The sequence below is a fragment of the Neolamprologus brichardi genome, chromosome 9 (assembly GCF_056152115.1).
Source record: "Neolamprologus brichardi isolate AB-2024 chromosome 9, ASM5615211v1, whole genome shotgun sequence".
Classification (NCBI taxonomy): domain Eukaryota; kingdom Metazoa; phylum Chordata; class Actinopteri; order Cichliformes; family Cichlidae; genus Neolamprologus; species Neolamprologus brichardi.
The window spans coordinates 13,588,585-13,608,756 of record NC_142112.1 but is presented as its reverse complement, the minus strand read 5'-3'; the positions used below and the strand labels follow the sequence as shown (position 1 = coordinate 13,608,756).

Below are 20,172 nucleotides of genomic sequence, written 5' to 3'. Positions count from 1 at the left end.
AATGCTTCGCCGCATCTCGGTGCCATCAGCACGGCAGTCAGTGGGTGCGGGGGAAGACAAATTACCAGAGGAATGACTGGAGAGTAAGGCGAGCTCGCCTTCCCAGCCTCCTCCAGATGGACATAATTAAACCATTAGCTGGCGAGTGGGGGCTGATGACTCCATCAGGACCCATTTTGGGCTTAAATAAACGGAGGAAAATAAAGCTGCGTTCAAAATTGCAGCCCGCTTGTTCACGCGCTGTTTACCAGCAGTGTGCTAAGAACCGAGGGCAAAAAAAGGAGGGATGGGTTGTTTTTCCCCTATTCATCTGTTGTTTTGTGTTTTCTGCCTACCTTTCTTTTTTATTTTATGACAGAGGAAGCTTTTTTTTTTATCTTTGAGGAACTTGAAGAGCACTTCTAGAGCTGGGCTGTAAGAAAGGATCCAACTGTAGGATCCCAAACAAGAGCAACGATTGAAACTGAAACATGCAGGGACGAGATCTCCTCTCCCTCGGTTTATCTGCCTTCACCTCAGCTGTCCCGTATATACAAGCACAGAGGCTGGTGGTGTGAATCAGACCTGCCATCATTCACTCTGTCTGAGCCTCTGAGAGTGACTCTGACTATGACACAAGTGCCACAGCAAGCAATCATGGTCACAATGGCACCACATTTACTCCTTCGAGCTGTTACTTTTAGTGGCCGTTGGAGTGATAAGACATCGATCAGCGGCGGATGTTTTTTTTTTCCCAACTGAAGACCTCGGTTCGGCCCAGACGACGAAAAGGTGAGATTTCCCCCACACAGGCCACGGGGGAAAGCCAGTTTTGCTGAGTTGTTGGACTCTTTTGCTATCCTCGCTATCTGACTTTGGGGGCATTACTCAGCCACTTCACCTTGACAGATAACTCAGTGCAAAATAAACATGAAATAGCTAACATGAAAAGGGCCTGACCCCTCAGCGACTTCAGCCACAGGAATTTATCACCCTATTTATCACCCTGTGAGGATGAAATAATGGCTGATCGTAAATTCTTACAGATCTCAGCGGGTGTTATATAACTCAAAAGGGCCATTTATTGTGAGGTGGCAAGCAAAACTGTCAAGCCGATCTTAAAGATGTCAGCACCGCTCCTATCGAGCAGCGGCTGAATCATGGGAAATGTTGTTTTCGTCTCTGGAGTTTAAATGACAGGGTGCAGCCGCCGGGTCACCCCGCAATTGAACCAGGCATCAGTTCTCCCCGTGTGAAGAGGAGGTGGCTCTGTTTACCTGCCCCCCGACTGCCAACACAAGCCTCTTTTTTTCTTGCCTCTATTCTGCACCATCAGGCAATATAAGAGCAGCTGCTCCAGGGTCTGTCTCACTTTTTTACTTTCATTTTTTTCCTGCCTCCTCCAGATCCTCCTCCTCTGTCTGCACATCACAGCGTCTCTAGTGTTTCGCTCCCCGTCTTCTCCCTGACAATGAAATACAGTGACACCAATCTCGGGGGGTCCCTCGACGCCAAAACACAGCTGTGTGGCTGTCCCACTTTCCTGCCATCGAACATCCCGCCTGCCAACACTTCTTCCACTTAGTTCTACCAACAGCGCCGCTTTTCCCTTTCACTCCGCGTTGTTTCCTTTCACCCCCGCACTCCCTTTATTCTCTCCTCTTCCGTCACTCGCTTTACCGGAGGATGGCAGCGTCAAAGATAAGGGCCAAACAAAAAGTCAACATTCCTTGCAAACATCTGCTCTGTATCGCCGCTCGCTCGCGTGCTCCATTTTACGTTTGATTTCTCTGTCAGCGTCAGGGGAACGCCACTGCGAGCTGCTAGCGTGTGACACGCTCCAAGGCTTCCAAAACGCCCTTGTTGAATTAAAAATACAGCATATGCAGCAGACAGCACTTTGTTATGTTACAAAGAGGAGACATACCCTCTCGTTAGGAAGTGGAGCACACACCTGACATGAACAGCACGGTGTTTACTGATATAACAGCTTACTTAGATAGCAGAGGAAGGGCAGAGCAGTGCTACGGCTCTACATGGGGGGGCCATGACTGCGTTCTGCTTGAAAATAAAAGATGGCAGGGATTCGTTCTTGATGCCTGAAGGGGAAGCTTCAGCAGGGAGGTTAGAGGTTGGCATCCTCGGAGAAGTGTTTAATGATGCAACAGTCACATGACAAAATATCAGTCCAATAATGAGCCAATCCAACGTTTAGATCTTGTAGAATGAGGGGAAGAGCACTGTGTTAAACAGTGAGCCCAACTCTGACTCCCTCTGTCTTGCCATGGTAAAAAGTCACAAACTTTAATCACTAATGTAATGAACTGTCTGATATAGTAGCCATGTGAAAAGACAAAGCCATAGTGTAAACTCAATGTGAAGACCCGTTTGGTTAGGTATAAGGTAACTGCAAATCTAGGCTAGTCCGAAAGTTGTCAGTGAAACTGCTGTGGACTGGCTGGGGTCTTGATTAGCTACCAGACACTATGAGCCAAAATTATGGGGCTACTCACGAGGATTTTTGTAGTTTGCATTCATGTCAGAGTTAATACAAAATTTCTTATTACAGGTCTCAGCGATATCAGCTTAATACGTCAGGCAAAAAGAATAATGTCCTTATTCCCCTTTTTCTTAAATGGCAGCATACACACGGTGGTTCATCTCCTTTATCAGTGTGGAGTAAGAGAAATACCTCAGACTTTCGGTCTATTAGTGATCAACGCTTAATGCATTGATCTTTTGAAGGCGTGGCCAACTTTGGTCTTCCTCATCATGCCCTGGATACGATCCTGTTTCACAAAGTGTGTTGGTGTTTTTATAGTTTTCTGTTTATTTCCAGATTGATGTGGATGTGTCTGCGCACGTGTCCGTGTCTTGAGTATCAATTTTGAAATCATTTATTTATTCATGTCACACTTTAGAAGATTTAAGAAGTCTATGATTGTTTCCCACTCAAACTGTAAACACTAACTGGGTTGGCTGCCCAAGCATAAAACAATAGCTTTATAGTAATAATAGCTACCAAGTATTTTCAGCAACAAGTAAAGTATTTTTTAATTGTTTGAAAAAAACATTTACAAGTGTATAATCCATGTGCTCTTGTTCTCTTCAGTTCAGTTTTCGCCCCGTGTTTCTCTCACAGTGTCATGGTCCTGGGCCATGTTGGCCCAGTATTCTTAGTTTTCGTGTGTTTTGTATTTTGTTCTTTATTTATGCCTTGGTTCCTAGGTTGTTTAGTTAAGATGTTCCTTATTTGGTTACCCCCTGTGTGCCCCTCTGTGTATCTGTGAAACCTTGTTTCCCCTCCTTGTGTTTTATGCCATGTTTTCCCCAGCCCGCTATGTCCGTGCTCTCTCTCCTCCTGTCTGAACCTCTGTGTACTTCCTGTTTTACTTTGACAGTCTCCCGTCAGTGTTGCATTTACTCCTGCCGTGTCTTGTTATGATTATCACCGTCACCTGTGTTCCCCGTGTGCTCCCACTTCCCTCATTAACCCTCTGTGTATTTATGTCTGCGTCTCCCTCAGTTCTGGGTCGCGTTCTCCCTCATGACTGTGTGCCCCTCCGTGTGTTTCCTCGTGAGTCAGTTTCTTAGTACTTCCCAGTTTAGTTTCATATTATTTTGTATCGCCTTTATCCTCTGTCAGCAATAAAGCTGTATTTTGAGTTCAGTCCTGTTTTTCCATGAGTTTGCGTTTGGGTCCTCTCCTGCCTGCACACAGCCTGATCATGACACACAGCACCATTACTTCACTTCTTGATATCCTTCAGCTGACTTTTAAATCCTGTAGCTGCAGAGCAGAACGAGGCATACCTTCACTAACTGCACACCAAGATGCTAGACTTGGAATTCGACCACCAAATTAGCCATACAGGAGAAGACTCTGCTTATTCCTCTATTCTTTTTTTTGTTACAAAGCGGGCCAACTCATATTTGCACAGAAGCATAAGATATTACATTTATTTGATATTATTTAATAATTCTCTCATAAAAACACCTGCATATGCAGACTCCTCACTCGTGCCACAAATAGAATTCATATCTGTGGGGAAACACTGGATAATGTTCAGGAAACTAGTTCGACTCCCTGTCAAGTCACTATAATATGAGTTTCTGCATGTAGCGCGGATGATCCACGATGAGTCACTCAGTTATCTGTCAGTCTGTCGTAATGCTTACTGCTCTTGCTTCAACTGTAATAATTTGTGAGCGTGAACATGAACCTGATAATCTGGATCTTTTCTTTTTTGTGCTTCGAGTTGAACTAAGCAGAGGATTAAAGTTACAGCGTGTAAAATCTCACCACTAGATGTCAGTAGATTGCAGATTAGGGGTCAGTTGGATTCTGTTGTCTTACTCCTCTAAGTTCAAGTGCATAATCACAGCTACTGATGCTGTAAGACAAAATAGTTTTAGCCAAGAAAGATAAAAAAAAACACATTTAAAATATACCCCATAATGGTCATCGCTAGCTGGCGTGTTTCTACTACTGGTTATATTAAAAAAATGTTTTGTACACATTATTTTTTTTAACATATTTGAATTATAGAAACCCTTTGAATTAAGAGTTGAAAATAGAAATAAAAAACAGATATGTGTCAACTGAAAATTTTGCAGCATTTTATGTTTTTACCCCCACGCTCTGGCCCGCTGTTTGTCTGTAGTGAGTCTACCCAGACACCAATCAGATCAGCCCCAGACCTTTCTTGCTAACTGGGTAGGCTGTGAGTCGACTGTTTACCTCTTACCTGAAAAGACACGCCTATGTGCGGAGGAAGCCGGAAAACGTAGTGAATGGACTTCCATGTGGGTCGCTGAGTCAGAGAAGCTAACTTCTGACCGATAACAGCAATACTGAGGTGAAGTCTTGAGCATATCTTGAACCTTTCTGTCAATAACTGCTGCTTATCGACTGTTAGCTGCTTTAAGCTGCTGCTAGCCCGCATTAGTGAAACTTCCCAATGTTTATCAAAGGGAAAGTGTGACTTTTAGGACACTCAAGCCTAGCATTAGCTGGTATAATTAGCTTATTACCAGTTAGCTTATTACCAGATGAAGTTTGAGGTGAGGAGGAAAGGGGTCGTGTTTTATTTCCTTCCTGTTCTCGTTTCTTTGGTGAAGCGGACCCATTCTGAGAGGATAGGTACAAATACAAATTAAAATTTGCCTCCACTGCGCATTAACGCCTACAGCTCCTCTTCTAAGTACTACATATACGGCCGGTCTCCTGTCATATCCATAAAATGCTGATGTTCATCTTAACTTGACTTCAAGATGGCAGGCAACATGCCAAGTACAATATTGTTTTTCTATATTAAATAAAATTTAAAAAATACGGTTAGTTTGATCTTCTCAAACCCAAAACTAAAATGTCTATTAGAAAAGCTTACAAGTTATTCAGATTAGCCACATCTAATGAGTCTTCAAAGCCCTATTCTGCTGAAACAGAGACTTCCCAACACACACAGCACACTGCAGATTTCTGAGCTATACTCTATAACAAAAAATTACCAGAGCTAACAGTAGGCCAGAGAGCAATAAATAGCAGTGAGTTCAATGCTTTGTGCTTTCAACATGTTCAGCAGTTACAGCTGTGGCCGTGAGTGTTAATTTTGACACGCTGTCACAACAACAGCAGCCACAGCAGACTTTCAGAGGGGGACCACAGGCATTGCCAAAGACCCATAACACCCAGCCCAGCCGCCAGGCCGAGCACGTGTGGGAGAGATTGTGTCTGTCGCATTCAAGCTGAGACGCAGCAAGGAGGCACTTTAGTCTTCTCCCTCTATTGCCCTCCCAACCCTCTAATAATCACTGACGCTCGCATCTCTTTGACATCCACTCCTCCTTGCTCATCTGATGCTTAGGCGAAACCAGCAATTGGCCTCAAATCAGCCAAACATAATCTCGCCGTCCCCTTCTGGTTTCTGGCCACAGCATCGACTCATACGAGAGACGACAGGGAAGAACAAAGAAGCCGGCCGAGGCTTCTCATCTCGATCCGGCTCAGCCACTCCACCTCCTCGTGTCGGTAAATGGGGGTGTTTAGCACAGTCAGCTCGCACCCATGCTGTCTTTATTGTTCTGTGTAACTGCACTCCATGGACCTCGAGAAGCACACATGATCCTGCCGTACTTCCTCTCATGACTGCCGTCTTCATGGATCCGGAGTAGGTGTCAAACGTGTCAAAACCAAACGATATCTTAACTGAGTTAAGAAGAAAACACAGTCAGCTGCCCATCCAAACAATCAGTGCTACACAACTTGACTGTTTCCTTAGCTTCAGTTCCTCTCCTCCGGCCCCCTCATTCATCCATCAAATTGTCACTCTCTAAACTGGGAGAGCTCGTCACCCCGGTGCTTAACCCCTCTACTCTCCCTCAGCTCAATCATCCATCCTCGCCCGCCTTTCACCGTCTCTCCATTTCTTTCCCTCACACCTGCTACTTCAGCATTTACCCTCTGGTTGCTCAGGTGTGACACCTGCTGCTGACCTCCAAGTTGGGGACACCAGCCCTGGCAGCTGTCCTGCCTCATCATAGACACATAAAACGTCCACGTGCTCATTTCATTTACTCCCACCTGTTATTTCCCACACATGAACGGAAACACACACATTTCTCTGGGAATCACCCTCATTTTCCAATCTATCATCCGGTCTCAGCTCCCCCTTTCGCCATCTCCATGTGTGACCCAGCTCTGCTCCACTTTCCTCCTGCCTCCCGGTAGACCCTCTCTGGACTCTTTTTTTTCTTTGCAGTATACTTCGACATGTAGGTAGCACACCCAGGTACCCAGTGCTGGAGTGGGATACATGCTCACAGACATGGATGGCTAAGCACTTGAAAGGCAGGTGGGATTCTCAGGACAATGGCTTTGCTTTATGGGACATTTGTGCGCTTACTGACTGCTGTGGTGGAAAGTAGTGAGATCCAAGCTCCAACAGCCATGCTGGCAAGCGCCCTTGAACAAAACATCCTATCAGTTGCAAGTCTGGGGCTGTACTTCTTTTGCTGATAGCGACCTCTGACCTCCCACCGGTGGTGGTGAAAGGAGCGTTTTCTTGTAAGATTGCGGTCTGATTGTAACTGAAAGAAGCATGCAGTGTGCTGCTTTGGAAAGGACTTAAACCTCAATCAGTGTTTCCCATAGATTTAAATTATATTTGTTGCAGCAGCGAGGGGCAGGGACAGGCTGGGGCAGGGCTGGGCAGGATGGCTGTAACCACAGCGAGCACCGTGAAAAGAGCATTTGGGGTTTACAAGTTATGTACACTGAGATGAATAAATAGCTGAGTAATATAATCAGCGGCCTCTCGAGTCAGTCCCATCCTGCTGATAAACTCCTGCTCTGCAGCTTTGGTGAGGTCGGCAGCGCCACACACGAACCATTTCTCCACCAGCTGCAGGCTCTGGTTAGAGCTTGAAGCAGTTCTCCACAGCAGAATAAAGATTACAGCAGCCAGCTGCAGACTAAGATGGTAGAGTTAGAGAATGCCCAAGATGACAAGATGTTTTTCTGGGAGAAGCAGCAATTGATAATGAGGACTGCCAGAATAAAAACCTGTCCAGCAAGGCAGCGAATGGGGAAACACAAGAAGGGAACAGCTGGGGCTAGCTAGTTAGCTGTGACTAAACTGTCAAAATAAGAGCAAGTGGACTGCCCATCAGTCAGTCCTCGCTGGTGTTGTTCTCTCAGAGAAATGAAAAGAAAATTACATTTATGTACATATATTATATATACATAATGCATAATTAAATGCCTGTTAAGTTAATGAGAAATATTGTTAAGAAAATCATTCGGAAATAGCACGGTAACAACTGGAAGAGCGACAGGACTTAGTGTTGATGAATCTTTAATTTTATTTGTTTTCTGCTATGTTTAATTTGCATCTATTTGAAAGAGTGAGTGTAAACACAAAAACTTTTATTTTATATGCTGGAATCTGCAGAAAATAGGTTTAAATGTTAAAGAATTTCTTCAAGTCAAAGACTGTTGCATATAATGTAATTTTTGTTTAATGCAATGTGCATAAAATTAAAACAATTTTTAAAAAGAGGCTTTCCATTTGATTCAGTTTGGATTGTGCATGAAAAATAGAATTGGGTTGAAAGGTGTGTTGCTTTATTACCTATTCAGGTTGTGCATCATGTTTTTAAAAAGTAACTAAGTAATAAGTAACTAATTACTTTTGAAAATAAGTAATGAGTAATGTAACGGGATTAGTTTTGAAAATGAGTAACTACTTTTCCCAAGTAACTTGCACAACACTAGTCAAGAGAAGCTGAAGTGTGCAACAGGTGAAAGAAGAAGGAAAGAAAAACATCAAAACCTGTTAAGAATTAATTATGCAGATTAGCTGTGCAGTGATTTAGCCTTACCCCTTGACAATGACAAAGGTTCCTCACTTTTATTTTCTCCAAAACACGATCGGTTATTTCAAAAAACAGACTTTTATTAAATTGTTTTTTTTCTGACTAGCCTGACGTGGGAAGAGCTCAGTGGGGATGCTTCCCAGCGCCAGTCAGAGTTGAACAATCTTTGGATCTAAACGTGTTGAAATATGCTGTTTTGTTGTTTTTGTTGTTTTGCTCATGGTGTTTATTGTCAATCAAATCAAACCGCACCCACACGCTGTAAAGGAGAGTGTTAAAAAGTTTCAAAAACAAGTTGATCCTCATTTAGTCATAAATATTTAAAGTCACCTGAGATTCACAGCCAAGGCTTTACAGTTTATTTGACACTTGTAAAAATCAATGCAGCATTCCTTGTTCACCTCATGTGAACGCTATGGTTTTTTTCTTTTCCTACCTAAGACTGAAGAGAGAATAAACAACCCTGAACAGCGACCTTAGTGAAGATAATATCGGATCATCGCTATCATGATCACTGAGATGATGGCAATAAAGACAGCATAACGACTTGGGGGGAGGGAGGGGGGGACTGTGAGGTGGGGTTGAGGGAGTAGAGGGTGGGCTTGGAGCAAAACAACGCCGGCTCCCATTTCCTCAACTTCAATTAAATGGCTTGTGACAGCGCGCATGTGAGGGCATATCTGCCGCGCGCCACTTGACTCCCGTCATTAGTGGGTGATGGTGCCAGGCTACACCAGTTTTATAAGCGTATTTTTAGTAATAATAACCAGCTGGTGAACAACGACGGCTGTGAAAACGCTAGGGGGCGTGTCAAGTCGAGACTGAGTCTCCAGGGTACGAGGAGTGACGTGTAGTCTTTGTTAGAGTGATTAGGCCTTTCAGTAAAAGAAGAGCAAATGAGGAGTGATGCTGTTCGTTCACATGTTATACACCTGATGCAACATAGATAAAACCATCATTTATAGAGGAGAGCTTAATTCGTTTTAACAGAGAGGGTAGAAAAGTAAACACGTCAAAGTAACAGCCAGATGCCGCTGGGATATAAAGAGCGCTAATTATAACGCGTGCTCCGCCCAGGCTCTCAGGTATAACGCCCTGGCTGCCGGGCGTAAACAACGCTCACAGTTACACGGGAAGGAAAATCAATCGACATCTGTTAATTCATCCCAGGCAGGAGACCAAATTGAAAAATGGATTACTCCACGTGCGCTCTGCGCAGATCTGCATTGTGATCAAGGAGCGATGCGTCTCAGCACCTGCTTAGTGCAAGATAATGGGTAGCGCTGCAGTTTGGCCAAGAGCACAGCCAACAAGGATCGGATTACGGGGCTGGCAGGAGAGTGGGTCGGCGACGAGCAGGTGTGTGGAGGACTTCAGGCCTCAGCCGGAGCTGTTTGAGGAGGAGCTCGCATTATTATAGCCAAATACATGACCTATAGCCAAGTGATAACAATAAGTGCCACTTTTTTGTGTGTTTGTGCATACTAAGGATAATAATTACATTGAAAGGTAGCCACACAGGGACATTAGAACCTTTGATCAATAAATATCTCAGGATTATAATTCTCTTTTTACAGAATCCAAAAACTGGAGTACAGAGTACATTATTACAAACCTGCTGTACACATGTCAAGCTAAATGATGCAACGTTTCATATGTCACGTTAATATATTCATAAAGTTTTAGATCTGAGAATTAGAAACACCTCTACATAATAAATGCTGGTCAGCGAAATGCATTTCTTAAAATAAACCTGTTTACCATTCATGCAGATGTTTGCTTTGTAAAGAGTAACTTTTTTTACGATCTTTGCTAAATTTCCTCCACCACGCAGTGCTTTCTTTTTGGTGTAATTCAGCGAGCGGTTGTTGTTTTTTTCTCCCCATTATAATGCAATAATTAAAAGTGTGCTCTTGTTGTTGTAATATGTGCCAATTGAACATGTTTAATATTGAGATTGCTGGTCTGGGCTCATTTAATTTTCCCCACTCTGCTGTATTCACGTGATGATTCTATTTTCCTTCAGTGTCTCCATTATTACCAGCTGCAGCTGTAACACTCCCATTTCCCCACAGGGATCATTAAAGTTTCATGTTATTCCGTCTTATCTAAACAGGTGATGTCAGTGGCTGAGAAAAGAGTCTCCTGTTAAAAAGGTAAATTCTTGCTAGCAGCAAACCAGTCTTTATTACAGGAGACTAATGAGTGGAAATGAAAGACAATGGATCTATTCAGGGTTGGCTGGTTCTTTACTGTAGACGCACTAATGATAATGCATTCTCTAGTTTTAACAGAGATCCAATCCATATGCCCTCTGACTCATTACATAACACCACTCCAACCACAGCCAAAAGGTCTGAGGGTGACGGCGAAAGCTAATCTGTTTTGCGTGATTATGTTTTGGAAATTTCTACTGGAGCACATTTTCATTTACTACAGTGGAATATACCACAGTGTTGGTGCTGTTGTTATTACACATTTAAAAGGACTGCACTCTTTTGAAAAGCGGTGGTTTAATTTGAGGCTCTCTGTGAATGAGCAGTGAATGAGTTTTCAATTAGCACAAAATATGTGAAATAACAACGACAAAAACACACCAGTGTGGCAGCGTAGCTTACCTACATACCTTACATAGCAAACTGACTCAGACAGGTGGAGATTACTAGACTGTGTTTTAGATCCAGGCAAGCTGATTTTGTCTGAACTTTCCAATTATATAATTATCTCATACAGTTAAGTTGCCAGTATTTGTAGATACCGGTGGATTGCTTTGCTTTCATTGCTGTGAGTTACTCAAATACTGATAAATATAAAGCTACAGCCAGCAGCTCATTAGCCTAGCGTGTACTGGAGCTCTAACTCATGTCATATTCAGCGCAAATTACACTCAGGAAAACTTTTCAAATTGCCAATAATATATACAACTGGGAGACTGCAAACTGGGTATGCTAACTTTGCTAAATCTGTCAACCAGTGCTTCTCAAGCTTATCACATTTTATTCATTCAATTTGTATATAACAGGGTTTTAAATATAATATATTAAAGTTTAGGGCATCTAATTCTGTTTTTAATTTCTCTGTTTCAATTACTCACTAAGCTACCAGCTAGGAGCTGGCAACAATATATTCAGTAACAATACATTTACTGAATAAGTGAGTCCTATCAATTTTCTCACATAGGTCCCTGAAAGCGGCGAACCACGTCAACTAATAACTAAATTCCTCAAAATATGTTTCGAAATTAAGGTGACATGAAAGGTGCTCCTGCCTCAAACCTTTCACAGCTTGGAAAATGGATGGATGGGCCTGAGTATTTCTCATGAACAAAGATAATATAAATCTAAATGCAGTCGTGAAATTTGCCAGATTTTACTCATTTTAGTACGTTTTTACTACAATGGTGTGCATCTGCAGTTGTACTTTCATATTTAGCTTGTAGACACAATAATGCTCATCCACCTCCCAGCAAAATATATAAACAAATGAGTATAGATATTGCAACACTGAATTTTTCTTTAAATGCAAATCCCCAGATTATTCATTAGTAAGTAATCATAAAGTAGTGAGCAAAATAAAAAATATCATTTAAAAAATAAATAAATAAATTCCCAGGTAAGTGATTGTAGCTGTGAATAGAAGCATGTGTGTGTGTGTGTGTGTGTGTGTTTGCATGCACCAGAAAGGCATACTTGCCTGAAGACAAATGGTCCTTTGACCTTTGTATGAACCAGCAGCCCCTGGTGAGTGATAACTCATGACCTGGTGGACGGGTAGGGCATCCATCTCTCACCCTGCTAAGGATGAATGTGATGATGAACGCGCCCGCTTGCTGCTATTTAGATAGCCCTGAAGTCACAGCTATGACAAACTACCCACACAGAGAGCCAGGGCTGAGCCTTGTTTATACTGTCTGCCCATTCACCACCAGGCTACGACTGTACAAACTCTAACAGTGCCACAGGGAACTTGTACAAACTCAGGGTCAAATAAGAAGAGCAATCTGTCTCAGTGACTCTGCCGGCTTACAGTTTTACTGCTCACACTCGTGCATACAGCACATACAGCGCGTGCATCTCCAATACAGCAGTTGAGAGCATTAATGTAGAATAAAGCTACGATCAACCCAAAAATCCAGCAAAGTCTTATTAGCAACCGACTGAAGTAAAGTGATCAGACTACAGTAGCGAGTCCAGGCCTCCAGCGCGCCCGCTCCTCTCCTCTTGGTTGACCCTGTGCTCACAAGCTGCTCTCTTCTTTTTAAGTCACATGCTTACAAAGTGAGGTCACACGTCACAGTGTTGACTAAAAATTATGAACTGTGTCCAGATTGCCTCCAGCAGATAATCCTTTAGTCATCAGGGAGTCCTACAAATAGATGATTCAGTGAAGCTCACTTCTGTCTGATGACAACAACACTGTGGCGATTCCGTCAGTAAGCGCTGATGTGTTAGCTGCTGTTAGTCAGTGTTTCTGAACATGTCTTCACAGTGGGTCTAACGCTTTTGAGCTCAGACACTCTCATATGATGTGGGAATGTAATGTGGGGATGAATGTGATTTTTAGGACGCTAAAGACTAACATTAATTGCCATAGCTTTAGCTTTTCATTGACCCTTAACCTATATGTTAATCAGATTTTGCCTTTCTTTCAGAATTCTGAGGAATCTAGAACATTCTAACAGAAGTTCTCTGGGTTCTTCTGTAATGTGCATCAGCGGTCCCCAACCTTTTTTGTGCCACGGACCGGTTCAATGTCGGACAATATTTTCACAGACCGGCCTTTAAGGTGTCATCAATAAATACAACAAAATAAAATGATACAACCAAGACAGAAACTGTGGTGTTTTGTAAATATAATAAAAAAAAACGCAATTCACTGTGTAATTGTGTAACATGGTAAAATGGTAAATGGCCTGTATTTGTATAGCGCTTTTCTAGTCCCTAAGGACCCCAAAGCGCTTTACACAACCAGTCATCCACCCATTCACACACTGGTGATGGCAAGCTACATTGTAGCCACAGCCACCCTGGGGCGCACTGACAGAGGCGAGGCTGCCAGACACTGGTGCCACCGGGTGAAGTGTCTTGCCCAAGGACACAATGACCGAGACTGTCCAAGCCGGGGCTCGAACCCGCAACCTTCCGATTACAAGGCGAACTCCCAACTCTTGAGCCACGATCGTCCCACATTGAGAGTAACATCCTCCTCTCTGCCCCTTAATGCTCTCTGGTCGCTATGGTAACGCATGAATATTACTTTCAAAATAAGACACAACTACACGGGAAAAGACCCAGGGAAATCGAGTTAACGATAAAAACCCTGAAAACCATAAATTTCACACCCGAGCCTCAACTCTTGCAGCCCGGTACCAAACGGGACTGGTACCGGTCCGTGGCCCGGGGGTTGGACCTAGAATCACACATCAGTTCTCCTATATATAATAAAATGCGAAAAAATATAAACAGCTGATTAGTCTTTAGCTGATTATTTAATGCACTTTTTCTTTTTAGCTCTGCTGGTTTTTTTTACATCTAAAATATTGAGAAATCCTGCTTTAAACACAGAACACCAATAAATATATGTATGCTTATACATGTAAAATAGTTCCCCTTGAAATCTCTCTCTAAATTCTTTAAAGAACTGTGCTAAAATGTGTCGAACATGTACAGTTTCCTTTCAGCATCTATCAAAAGCAGCATAAGAAATATAATGTTTCTGCTCACTGCAGCCTTTGTCTACCATCTTAGTGTTTCAAGCCTCAGCTGTGGCAGACAGTGAGGAAGAACTCTCCCGGAACAGGTGCCAGGAAGACAATAGCACCTGCAGCCCAGCAAGGTCGCCACACTGACCCGCGGGTCCTTCTCTATTATTGCGTCTTTGTTTGACAGCGCACACTGTGTGTACATACATGCATGTGCCTGCATTCTATCGTGTGCACATATTTCTCTCCATGCTCGATTTCTCTTACACACAAGTCTGCACTCACACACGGGCGAGCGATTCTACCGTTATCCAACTGATGGTCCATTCAAATTAAAATGAACCTCCATCACGCTAATAGGGGGAGCGGAGAACAAAGCGCGGGCTCTCTGCAGTCAGCAAGAATAGCAGGAGGATTATCACCGCTATCGTCAGAGCTATTATCATTAAACCAAGTTGCCACTCTCCCTTTCCGCTGCAAACCAACAGGCCGCAGTGAGTTTACTGCAGCACCAGTTTGAATCGGTGCAGAGCCTGTCGCTTTAGTGACAAGGACATGATTGTGATGTGAAAGCACAACAGATGACGAGTCTGATTTCAAGAATTATATCTGGACATTTAGGCAATTATGTGTATTCCTGAAAGCACAGGGCCTAATTTGAACTTAATGATACGTTTAACTCACTGTTGGAGGCATGCAGTATGTGCTGTTCAGAGTTCAAAAGCAATGCTGCAGTTCCAGTGCCTCTGTTGACTCATCATCTGATCTGCTTCGTGCTGCAAATTATTTTCAACCCTGTCATCATCTGTATCCGCAGGTATTAATAGGGAGCATACCGAACTTCAATACCGCGGTGCATTTGAAGTAAACGTATATTGAAACTCGACTCATTAGCCTAACGGTGCCATTGTAAGAAATGTAGGTTAGTTTGTTCCCCTTTGGAGTGTTCATCACAAAAGAAACTGTTTGCAAGGATTGTTAGCATCTGGTGGTAGCTAGGCTAATTACAGAAGATAAAATTTCTGGCTGTGGAAGAAGCTTTAACAGGCAAGGTGAAGATATGAAGGAAAGAGGTATTCTTTGTAGTTACAGCAGCTGATGAGTCAAGCACTGACAAAGCCACTGCCTCATCTACAAGCTCAAAGTAAAGAAGAGGCTTCTACCGCTAGATAGCTAGCTACCTTAGCTATCTTAGCTCTCTTAGCTTAGGAGTTCTCAAACATTTTTGTCACGAGGTATGCTATTTATGAAAAAAAATCATACACAGACATTACTGCTTCAGAGCCACATCTTTTAACCCTCTCAGGCTCAAATTAAACTTTTTGTTGCTAATGCACATCCAAGTCCTGCAGTGGTACTCATAAAATATGTATGTGGGGTAATCAGGTTGTTAGTTTTCAACTGTTGCAAATTGGCAACAACTGCCTTGAGAGGGTTAATATTGCTACAGGTATGCTATCATAAATATGTAAAACAATAAACAGTTTAACAATAACTGATTATTTTCAAATGAAGTAGAAGTCAACCGTTAGCCAGTTATAATCACATATGATATATATTATAAATCCACACATTCACAACAATCCTGCATCCACATGTGTGTGTGTGTGTGTGTGTATATATAAAAAAAAACAAAAAAACACCCAGCACGCCCCTGCGGGCGGTTTATCCTTCAAGCTCGGGTCCTCTACCAGAGGCCTGGGAGCTTGAGGGTCCTGCGCAGTATCTTAGCTGTTCCCAGGACTGCGCTCTTCTGGACAGAGATCTCCGATGTTATTCCCGGGATCTGCTGGAGCCACTCGCCTAGCTTGGGAGTCACCGCACCTAGTGCTCCGATTACCACGGGGACCACCGATACCTTCACCCTCCACATCCTCTCGAGCTCTTCTCTGAGCCCTTGGTATTTCTCCAGCTTCTCGTGTTCCTTCTTCCTGATATTGCTGTCATTCGGAACCGCTACATCGATCACTACGGCCGTCTTCTTCTGTTTGTCTACTACCACTATGTCCGGTTGGTTAGCCACCACCATTTTGTCCGTCTGTATCTGGAAGTCCCACAGCATCTTAGCTCGGTCATTCTCCACTACCCTTGGGGGCATTTCCCATTTTGACCTCGGGACTTCCAGGTTATACTCGGCACAGATGTTCCTGTACACTATGCTGGCCACTTGGTTATGGCGTTCCATGTATGCCTTGCCTGCTAGCATCTTGCACCCTGCTGTTATGTGCTGGATTGTCTCTGGGGCATCTTTACACAGCCTGCACCTGGGGTCTTGCCTGGTGTGACCTGGTGTATATATACATGTATATATATATATATATATATATATATATATATATATACGCCAGAAACAATGGTGTGCTTGGTTTCAACGTAACTTTATTCTTATGAGTTATTTACAAGTTTCTGACCACTTATAAAATGTGTTCAATGTGCTGCCCATTGTGTTGGATTGTCAATGCAACCCTCTTCTCCCACTCTTCACACACTGATAGCAACACCGCAGGAGAAATGCCAGCACAGGCATCCAGTATCCGTAGTTTCAGGTGCTGCACATCTCGTATCTTCACATCATAGACAATTGCCTTCAGATGACCCCAAAGACAAAAGTCTAAGGGGGTCAGATCGGGAGACCTTGGGGGCCATTCAACTGGCCCACGACGACCAATCCACTTTCCACGAAACTGTTCTTCTAGGAATGCTCGGACCTGGCACCCATAATGTGGTGGTGCACCATCTTGCTGGAAAAACTCAGGGAACGTGCCAGCTTCAGTGCATAAAGAGGGAAACACATCATCATGTAGCAATTTCAAATATCCAGTGGCCTTGAGGTTTCCATTGATGAAGAATGGACCCACTATCGTTGTACCCCATATACCACACCAAACCATCACTTCTGTTGTTCCAACAGTCTTGGAGGGATCCATCCAATGTGGGTTAGTCAGACCAAGAGCGGTGGTTTTGTTTGTTAACTTCACCATTCACATAAAAGTTTGCCTCATCACTGAACAAAATCTTCTGCGTGAACTGAGGGTCCTGTTCCAATTTTTGTTTTGCCCATTCTGCAAATTCTGTGCGCCGATCTGGGTCATCCTCGTTGAGATGCTGCAGTAGCTGGAGTTTGTAAGGGTGCCATTTGTGAGTAAATGGTAAATGGCCTGTATTTGTACAGCGCTTTACTAGTCCCTAAGGACCCCAAAGCGCTTTACACATCCAGTCAACACCCATTCACAAACACATTCACACACTGGTGATGGCAAGCTACATTGTAGCCACAGCCACCCTGGGGCGCACTGACAGAGGCGAGGCTGCCGGACACTGGCGCCACCGGGCCCTCTGACCACCATCGCTAATATCTGCCGAAGGGATGTTCAACTAATGCCACTCTCCAGTGACATGTGGCGAGTGCTCTGCTGTGGGCTCTTGCTGAATGAAGCTAGGACAGCCACTGATGTTTCTTCATTAGTGACAGTTTTCTTGCGTCCACATTTTGGCAAATCCAACACTGAACCAGTTTCACGAAACTTAGCAAGCAGTTTGCTGACTGTAGCATGGGAGATGGGTGGTCTCGTAGGGTGTCTTGCATTGAAATCTGCTGCAATGACCCGGTTACTGCGTTCACTAGATATCAACACAATTTCAATCCGCTCCTAATGTGTTAACCTCTTCGACATGTCAATGGCTGTGAACATAGAGAAACTTGTAAATAACTCATGAAAGAATAAAGTTACGTTGAAACCAAGCACACGATGTGTCACATGGCCCTCTTCCTATTGAAAAAACAAAAGCTGTATCCAAAATGGCCGACTTCTAAATGGCCACCATGGTCACCACCCATCTTGAGGAGTTTGCCCCCTCACATATACTAATGTGCCACAAACAGGACTTTAATATCACCAACCGTTCCCATGTTATTACGGTGTATCCATATACTTTATAAGACTTAGACTTTAATGCTTGGAACCTAATAGCCTTTTCTGATGGCAGGAAATCAATTGATTATCTGACTTCTTGAGATACCAGCAAGTAATAGATTTTAAGTGGTTCCATATTTGTCTTTGGTAATTAGGCCTTAACTAAAGTACATTTACAAATATCTAATTATATATTGGCCAATGACAACTATACTATATGTTTTTTGTTACACACTGATAAAATAAACTGTTTTATTGATCATATCTGAAAAATGATGCGTCAAGTGATTTAGAAATGGTGTAATCGCCACAGTCTTTTGAGCACAGTGGCTCCATACAGCAGAGCAGCTCCAAACATGCACCAATAAGACAATTAAATATGATTCTTCATTTTCAGCTGTGGATGCGGGTATTAAAGGGTGTCTGAATCTTGGTGTTAGATCTGTAATGGAGTGGGAGGGAGCTGTTTCGGGTCTACCTCGCCTCTCGCATGACGTCAGTTGGGTTTGATTCTGGCCCCACCGCAACCCTGCTCGGATAAGACGTCAAAAACATGGATGGAAATAGATGAATAAAGAACATCAGCAGATATATAGATCAGAATTTTTTGCTCTCCTAAAATGGGCTTCAGCCCCATCGGTCTAATTTGTTTTCCCCTGAAGCATCTCTGCAACGGATTTGGCGAATCAAACATGTATTCCACAGAGAGAGACAGCGAGAGCGAGAGAAAAAGAAAACCTGAAAGAAAAACAAGAGCAACAGAGGAAGGGATGAGAGTGTAAAGATAGATGTTATCCGATGGAGATATCATAGAATCCACTGATTACACTGCAGTAAATAATAAACAGCGATCGCATCCTGATTGATGTACATCTGTTGTTGCACTGAATATTTGCCCAGCAAGCATCCGATAGAGTTGCTGACTGTGTTGTGTGACTGTTTAGCCTATATGGAATAATGATGATGACTATTTAGTCTTTTAATAAAGCATTCATATTTACCTTTTACCTAATCTATGTCTCTTGATCGTGTTCTGAGAATAAATCAATAAACAGTACTATGAACAGCAGGCATCGGGCTCAGGCGAATGAGAGAATGAAGAGAACACGAGGAGTGCGACACACACACACGAGACACCAAACAAGCAACTGGCGAGATGAAGAAGAGGAGAGGGTGAGGTAGGTGTTATCACAGTTTATCCTAGCTCCAGTGTGTCACAGTTCAATAGCAGGTATGAGACCAGGTGGAACAAAGCATGGATGGCATACAATCCAGCGTATGGCAGGATCATCAACATCAAGCTTCTCACTTTTCTAGTTGTTTTACACTGACTGGTGTTTCTGATGATGAGGTCCAGCCTACATGACCTGAGCAGTACCATTTGATAGATCACAGTGTTTCACTTTATATTCCTTTAACTTTAAAATGGGGCAATCTGCACAGAAACAACACAACCACACTGAGAACAAGCTACATTCCTGTATGTATGCAGATAAACTGCTCGATCCTTTCTTGTAAACTTTGCTAAAAGCAGCCACTGGGTCTATTTCTAGCAGTAACACCTGCAGCTTGTATATGTGAGTCTAAAAAGGAAGACAGCGTTTTTTTTCCACTACTGTTATTTTAAAGCTTTAGTAAATATTTTTTCTGGTATAGTTTTTAAAAAAATCTTATTTCTAATCATATTACATAAATGATTACAGATTAAGCAATTCATTACTTTACCTCACCTAGATCAGCGGTCCCCAACCTCCGGGCCGTCGTTTGGTACCGGGCCGCGAGAGTTGAGGCTCAGGTATGAAATTTATGGTTTTCAGGGTTTTTATTGCTATTTTTTAAAATAATTTTTATCGTTATCTCGGTTTCCCTGGGTCTTTTCCTCTGTGTTATGAATACATTTTCTTTCTTTTGGTACCAGTACTGGTTTTATTTTGTTGTATTTATCCACGACACCTTAAAAGCTGGTCTGTGAAAATATTGTTGGACATAAACCGAACCAACCAAAAAAGGTTGGGGACCGCTGCACGACTATTTGAACATGCCATGGTTTTAAAAAGAGAAAAATAAGTACAGGACTAAAAGATTTTTAAAAAATGAACTGTTTCTTTTCATCATTAATTCGAGAAAATGACTGGAAAAGCAGGTGTACAATAAAGGCGTTTTTACTGGTTTTACTGCTGCTTACAGAGTATACCTTATGTC

The 20,172-nt window shown here is 42.9% G+C and overlaps 1 protein-coding gene across 2 annotated transcripts in view; it reads right to left on the bottom strand.

Moving 5' to 3' along the window:
• adarb2 (adenosine deaminase RNA specific B2 (inactive)) overlaps positions 1-20,172 on the bottom strand; it is a 219,858-nt gene that overhangs the window by 188,870 nt on the left and 10,816 nt on the right. The gene's annotated exons all lie outside the window — the stretch shown is intronic.